Here is a 7,723-nt window from a genome sequence, read left to right as displayed (position 1 = left end):
CTGCCAACTGCTGTAGAGTAATACTAGCCAGGCTGCCAGCCCTTCCTACTGCTGTAGAGTAATACCAGCCAGGCTGCCAGTCCTTCCTACTGCTGTAGAGTAATACCATCCAGGCTGCCAGTCCTTCCTACTGCTGAAGAGTAATACCAGCCAGTCTGCCAGTCCTTCCTACTGCTGTAGAGTAATACCAGCCAGGCTGCCAGCCCTGCCAACTGCTGTAGAGTAATACCAGCCAGGCTGCCAGCCCTTCCTACTGCTGTAGAGTAATACCAGCCAGTCTGCCAGTCCTTCCTACTGCTGTAGAGTAATACCAGCCAGGCTGCCAGTCCTTCCTACTGCTGTAGAGTAATACCAGCCAGGCTGCCAGTCCTTCCTACTGCTGTAGAGTAATACCAGCCAGTCTGCCAGTCCTTCCTACTGCTGTAGAGTAATACCAGCCAGGCTGCCAGTCCTTCCTACTGCTGTAGAGTAATACCAGCCAGGCTGCCAGTCCTTCCTACTGCTGTAGAGTAATACCAGCCAGTCTGCCAGTCCTTCCTACTGCTGTAGAGTAATACCAGCCAGGCTGCCAGTCCTTCCTACTGCTGTAGAGTAATACCAGCCAGTCTGCCAGTCCTTCCTACTGCTGTAGAGTAATACCAGCCAGGCTGCCAGCCCTTCCTACTGCTGAAGAGTAATACCAGCCAGGCTGCCAGCTCTTCCTACTGCTGTAGAGTAATACCAGCCAGGCTGCCAGCCCTTCCTACTGCTGTAGAGTAATACCAGCCAGGCTGCCAGCCCTGCCTACTGCTGTAGAGTAATACCAGCCAGGCTGCCAGTCCTTCCTACTGCTGTAGAGTAATACCAGCCAGGCTGCCAGTCCTTCCTACTGCTTTAGAGTAATACCAGCCAGGCTGCCAGTCCTGCCTACTGCTGTAGAGTAATACCAGCCAGGCTGCCAGTCCTGCCTACTGCTGTAGAGTAATACAGGCCAGGCTGCCAGTCCTTCCTACTGCTGTAGAGTAATACCAGCCAGGCTGCCAGCCCTTCCTACTGCTGTAGAGTAATACCAGCCAGGCTGCCAGCCCTTCCTACTGCTGTAGAGTAATACCAGCCAGTCTGCCAGCCCTTCCTACTGCTGTAGAGTAATACCAGCCAGGCTGCCAGTCCTTCCTACTGCTGTAGAGTAATACCAGCCAGGCTGCCAGTCCTTCCTACTGCTGTAGAGTAATAACAGCCAGGCTGCCAGTCCTTCCTACTGCTGTAGAGTAATACCAGCCAGGCTGCCAGTCCTTCCTACTGCTGTAGAGTAATACCAGCCAGGCTGCCAGCCCTGCCAACTGCTGTAGAGTAATACCAGCCAGGCTGCCAGCCCTTCCTACTGCTGTAGAGTAATACCAGCCAGTCTGCCAGTCCTTCCTACTGCTGTAGAGTAATACCAGCCAGGCTGCCAGTCCTTCCTACTGCTGTAGAGTAATACCAGCCAGGCTGCCAGTCCTTCCTACTGCTGTAGAGTAATACCAGCCAGTCTGCCAGTCCTTCCTACTGCTGTAGAGTAATACCAGCCAGTCTGCCAGTCCTTCCTACTGCTGTAGAGTAATACCAGCCAGGCTGCCAGTCCTTCCTACTGCTGTAGAGTAATACCAGCCAGGCTGCCAGTCCTTCCTACTGCTGTAGAGTAATACCAGCCAGTCTGCCAGTCCTTCCTACTGCTGTAGAGTAATACCAGCCAGGCTGCCAGTCCTTCCTACTGCTGTAGAGTAATACCAGCCAGTCTGCCAGTCCTTCCTACTGCTGTAGAGTAATACCAGCCAGGCTGCCAGCCCTTCCTACTGCTGAAGAGTAATACCAGCCAGGCTGCCAGCTCTTCCTACTGCTGTAGAGTAATACCAGCCAGGCTGCCAGCCCTTCCTACTGCTGTAGAGTAATACCAGCCAGGCTGCCAGCCCTGCCTACTGCTGTAGAGTAATACCAGCCAGGCTGCCAGTCCTTCCTACTGCTGTAGAGTAATACCAGCCAGGCTGCCAGTCCTTCCTACTGCTGTAGAGTAATACCAGCCAGGCTGCCAGTCCTGCCTACTGCTGTAGAGTAATACCAGCCAGGCTGCCAGTCCTGCCTACTGCTGTAGAGTAATACAGGCCAGGCTGCCAGTCCTGCCTACTGCTGTAGAGTAATACCAGCCAGGCTGCCAGCCCTTCCTACTGCTGTAGAGTAATACCAGCCAGGCTGCCAGCCCCTCCTACTGCTGTAGAGTAATACCAGCCAGTCTGCCAGCCCTTCCTACTGCTGTAGAGTAATACCAGCCAGGCTGCCAGTCCTTCCTACTGCTGTAGAGTAATACCAGCCAGGCTGCCAGTCCTTCCTACTGCTGTAGAGTAATAACAGCCAGGCTGCCAGTCCTTCCTACTGCTGTAGAGTAATACCAGCCAGGCTGCCAGTCCTTCCTACTGCTGTAGAGTAATACCAGCCAGGCTGCCAGCCCTGCCAACTGCTGTAGAGTAATACCAGCCAGGCTGCCAGCCCTTCCTACTGCTGTAGAGTAATACCAGCCAGTCTGCCAGTCCTTCCTACTGCTGTAGAGTAATACCAGCCAGGCTGCCAGTCCTTCCTACTGCTGTAGAGTAATACCAGCCAGGCTGCCAGTCCTTCCTACTGCTGTAGAGTAATACCAGCCAGTCTGCCAGTCCTTCCTACTGCTGTAGAGTAATACCAGCCAGGCTGCCAGTCCTTCCTACTGCTGTAGAGTAATACCAGCCAGGCTGCCAGTCCTTCCTACTGCTGTAGAGTAATACCAGCCAGTCTGCCAGTCCTTCCTACTGCTGTAGAGTAATACCAGCCAGGCTGCCAGTCCTTCCTACTGCTGTAGAGTAATACCAGCCAGTCTGCCAGTCCTTCCTACTGCTGTAGAGTAATACCAGCCAGGCTGCCAGCCCTTCCTACTGCTGTAGAGTAATACCAGCCAGGCTGCCAGCCCTGCCTACTGCTGTAGAGTAATACCAGCCAGTCTGCCAGTCCTTCCTACTGCTGTAGAGTAATACCAGCCAGGCTGCCAGCCCTTCCTACTGCTGTAGAGTAATACCAGCCAGTCTGCCAGCCCTGCCTACTGCTGTAGAGTAATACCAGCCAGGCTGCCAGTCCTTCCTACTGCTGTAGAGTAATACCAGCCAGGCTGCCAGTCCTTCCTATTGCTGTAGAGTAATACCAGCCAGGCTGCCATCAGGACGCTCCTCTTCCGCGTGTGTTTGTTTCTGTATGTCGGTCTGTCTGTGTGAGTGAGAGAGTTTTAATATTGAATTCTACACTCCTTTCCTCATACATCTGAGCAGAAGGGAAGAGAAGGGAAGAGACAGTGCTAATCCCAGGACCTTTAGATAACATCATAGTGCTAATCCCAGGACCTTTAGTAACCTGCTAATCTGGATGGTACAGCAGAGGAGGCAGATCATTTTACAGCCTGGGACCCTGGTCTAGTGACCCTCCACTCAAGGCTATTTTACACATTCTGGGACCCTGGTCTAGTGACCCTCCACTCAAGGCTATTTTACACATTCTGGGACCCTGGTCTAGTGACCCTCCACTCATGGCTATTTTACACATTCTGGGACCCTGGTCTAGTGACCCTCTCTCTACACCAGGCTACCAGCCTCTAGTGACCCTCCTCACCTGGCTACCTTACATCCCCATACCAGGCTACCTTACATCCCTACACCAGGCTACCTTACATCCCCACACCAGGCTACTTTACATCCCCATACCAGGCTACTTTACATCCCCATACCAGGCTACTTTACATCCCTACACCAGGCTACTTTACCTCCCCATACCAGGCTACTTTACATCCCCACACCAGGCTACTTTACATCCCTACACCAGGCTACTTTACATCCCTACACCAGGCTACTTTACCTCCCCATACCAGGCTACTTTACATCCCCATACCAGGCTACTTTACATCCCCATACCAGGCTACTTTACATCCCCACACCAGGCTACTTTACATCCCCACACCAGGCTACTTTACATCCCTACACCAGGCTACTTTACATCCCCATACCAGGCTACCTTACACCACTATCCTCCTCTTCCTCTCCTCTGCTCTCATCTGCTCCTTTCATCAACTCTCCTCTCCCTCCCCCTCCTCTCCATACTCTCCTCTTCTCTCCTCTCCTCTTCCTCCCCCTCCTCCCCCTCCTCTCCCTCCTCTCCATACCCTCCCTCCCCTCTCCTCTCCTCTCCTCTCCTCTCCTCTCCTCTCCTCTCCTCTCCTCTCCTCTCCTCTCCTCTCCTCTCCTCTCCTCTCCTCTCCTCTCCTCTCCTCTCCTCTCCTCTCCTCTCCTCTCCTCTCCTCTCCTCTCCTCGCTCCCAGCCAGGCCATCAACTCAGTCTGTGTCTTTAAACTGCAGCTGGAGGAAGAAACAGAAAGCCCATCTTCCCCAGCATTATTAATATGTGAGAAGGTTTAGTCAGTTTTACCATGCCCTGGGTGGTTAGTAAACACATCTGTTCTGTTGTGGAAGAACCAGAGGAGGGGTTCATAGGAAGAAAGACACAGCGGAAAGGACAACCCTCATGTTCCTCAGCATCTTATGCCTTCACTAACAACTCCTTAGAGATTCACTGCATGCAACACACACAAGTGTGTTAGGCCACTGTGCTAAAGCCTTGTCATTGAGGTTTTAGGAAGTTTTCAGGTCTCAAGGTTACTCATCACACCAGTGTGGTTCACCCACCAAACCAACTCTGTTACACTCTTTTAGAGGAAACCTGATGATCCATCCCTGAGGAGATGTGACAGACTAGAGCTGGTCAGTCTGAAGATGCATCTCAACCGGCACCCTGTTCCCTATATAGTGCACTACTTTAGACCAGAGCCCTATGGCACCCTATTCCCTATATAGTGCACTACTTTAGACCAGAGCCCTATGGCACCCTATTCCCTATATAGGGCTCTGGAATAGGGTACCATTAGAGAAGCAACCTATGAGGTTAGGAGAAAGGAGAGGACAGGTCTGACGATATATTATCATGGTCCTGTAGGGTACAGAGATACAGGTTAGGAGAAAGGAGAGGACAGGTCTGAGGACATATTATCATGGTCCTGTAGGGTACAGAGATACAGGTTAGGAGAAAGGAGAGGACAGGTCTGAGGACATATTATCATGGTCCTGTAGGGTACAGAGATACAGTTTAGGAGAAAGGAGAGGACAGGTCTGAGGACATATTATCATGGTCCTGTAGGGTACAGAGATACAGGTTAGGAGAAAGGAGAGGACAGGTCTGAGGACATATTATCATGGTCCTGTAGGGTACAGAGATACAGGTTAGGAGAAAGGAGAGGACAGGTCTGAGGACATATTATCATGGTCCTGTAGGGTACAGAGATACAGTTTAGGAGAAAGGAGAGGACAGGTCTGAGGACATATTATCATGGTCCTGTAGGGTACAGAGATACAGGTTAGGAGAAAGGAGAGGACAGGTCTGAGGACATATTATCATGGTCCTGTAGGGTACAGAGATACAGGTTAGGAGAAAGGAGAGGACAGGTCTGAGGACATATTATCACGGTCCTGTAGGGTACAGAGATACAGGTTAGGAGAAAGGAGAGGACAGGTCTGAGGACATATTATCACGGTCCTGTAGGGTACAGAGATACAGGTTAGGAGAAAGGAGAGGACAGGTCTGAGGACATATTATCATGGTCCTGTAGGGTACAGAGATACAGTTTAGGAGAAAGGAGAGGACAGGTCTGAGGACATATTATCATGGTCCTGTAGGGTACAGAGATACAGGTTAGAAGAAAGGAGAGGACAGGTCTGAGGACATATTATCATGGTCCTGTAGGGTACAGAGATACAGGTTAGGAGAAAGGAGAGGACAGGTCTGACGATATATTATCATGGTCCTGTAGGGTACAGAGATACAGTTTAGGAGAAAGGAGAGGACAGGTCTGAGGACATATTATCATGGTCCTGTAGGGTACAGAGATACAGGTTAGGAGAAAGGAGAGGACAGGTCTGAGGATATATTATCATGGTCCTGTAGGGTACAGAGATACAGGTTAGGAGAAAGGAGAGGACAGGTCTGAGGACATATTATCATGGTCCTGTAGGGTACAGAGATACAGGTTAGGAGAAAGGAGAGGACAGGTCTGAGGACATATTATCATGGTCCTGTAGGGTACAGAGATACAGGTTAGGAGAAAGGAGAGGACAGGTCTGAGGATATATTATCATGGTCCTGTAGGGTACAGAGATACAGGTTAGGAGAAAGGAGAGGACAGGTCTGAGGACATATTATCATGGTCCTGTAGGGTACAGAGATACAGGTTAGGAGAAAGGAGAGGACAGGTCTGAGGACATATTATCATGGTCCTGTAGGGTACAGAGATACAGGTTAGGAGAAAGGAGAGGACAGGTCTGAGGACATATTATCATGGTCCTGTAGGGTACAGAGATACAGGTTAGGAGAAAGGAGAGGACAGGTCTGAGGACATATTATCATGGTCCTGTAGGGTACAGAGATACAGGTTAGGAGAAAGGAGAGGACAGGTCTGAGGACATATTATCATGGTCCTGTAGGGTACAGAGATACAGGTTAGGAGAAAGGAGAGGACAGGTCTGAGGACATATTATCATGGTCCTGTAGGGTACAGAGATACAGGTTAGGAGAAAGGAGAGGACAGGTCTGAGGACATATTATCATGGTCCTGTAGGGTACAGAGATACAAATACCACACTGGATGTCTTGTCCTGGATGAAGGCTACCATGAAATAAACAGTGTAAAGACGGCCTATAATCTCCGGTCCTGAGTTGTGTTGCTCTGGAAACATTGCGTAATCCAGGTGACATCGCAGCCAATCGAAGCATTTATCTGAGTGCCCAATCTGTCTTACCGGCCAAATCTGTTACCGTGCAGGGCTGTTACGAGATGTTCTGTGTTGTCCTGAATGGCACTCTATTCCCTTAGGTAGTGCACTACTTGTGACCGGGGCTATAGGGCTCTGGTCTAAGGTGATGCACTATGTAGAGAAAAGGGTGGCATTTGGGACACATCCGTAATTAACAGACAAACAGGAGATGACCCATCTGACTGTGTTAGTTTGTACAACACATTATATCTACTTGGTGCACTCCTAAATGGTAAACATGGCCCTATGACATGGCCCCATTTTATGGCCCAATAAAATGGCCCCATAATATGGCTCTATAACATGGCTCTATAACATGGCCCTATAATATGGCCCTATAACATGGCCCTATAACATGGCCCTATAACGTGGCCCTATAACATGGCCCCATAATATGGCTCTATAACATGGCCCTATAACATGGCCCTATAAAATGGCCCTATAACATGGCCCTATAATATGGCTCTATAACATGGCCCTATAACATGGCCTTATAACATGGCCCTATAACACAGCCCTATAAAATGGCCCTATAACATGGCCCTTTAACATGGCCCTATAAAATGGCCCTATAACATGGCCCTATAACATGGCTCTATAACATGGATCTATAACATGGCCCTATAACATGGCCATGTAACATGGCCCTATAACATGGCCCTTTAACATGGCCCTATAACATGGCCCTGTAACATGGCCCTGTAACATGGCTCTATAATATGGCCCTATAACATGGCCCTATAACATGGCCCTATAACATGGCCCTGTAACATGGCTCTATAATATGGCCCTATAACATGGCTCTATAACATGGCCCTGTAACATGGCTCTATAAT

The sequence above is a fragment of the Oncorhynchus kisutch genome, unplaced genomic scaffold, assembly GCF_002021735.2.
Source record: "Oncorhynchus kisutch isolate 150728-3 unplaced genomic scaffold, Okis_V2 scaffold3385, whole genome shotgun sequence".
Taxonomy (NCBI): domain Eukaryota; kingdom Metazoa; phylum Chordata; class Actinopteri; order Salmoniformes; family Salmonidae; genus Oncorhynchus; species Oncorhynchus kisutch.
The sequence above is the reverse complement of the archived record's forward strand: the minus strand, read 5'-3'. Positions refer to the sequence as shown.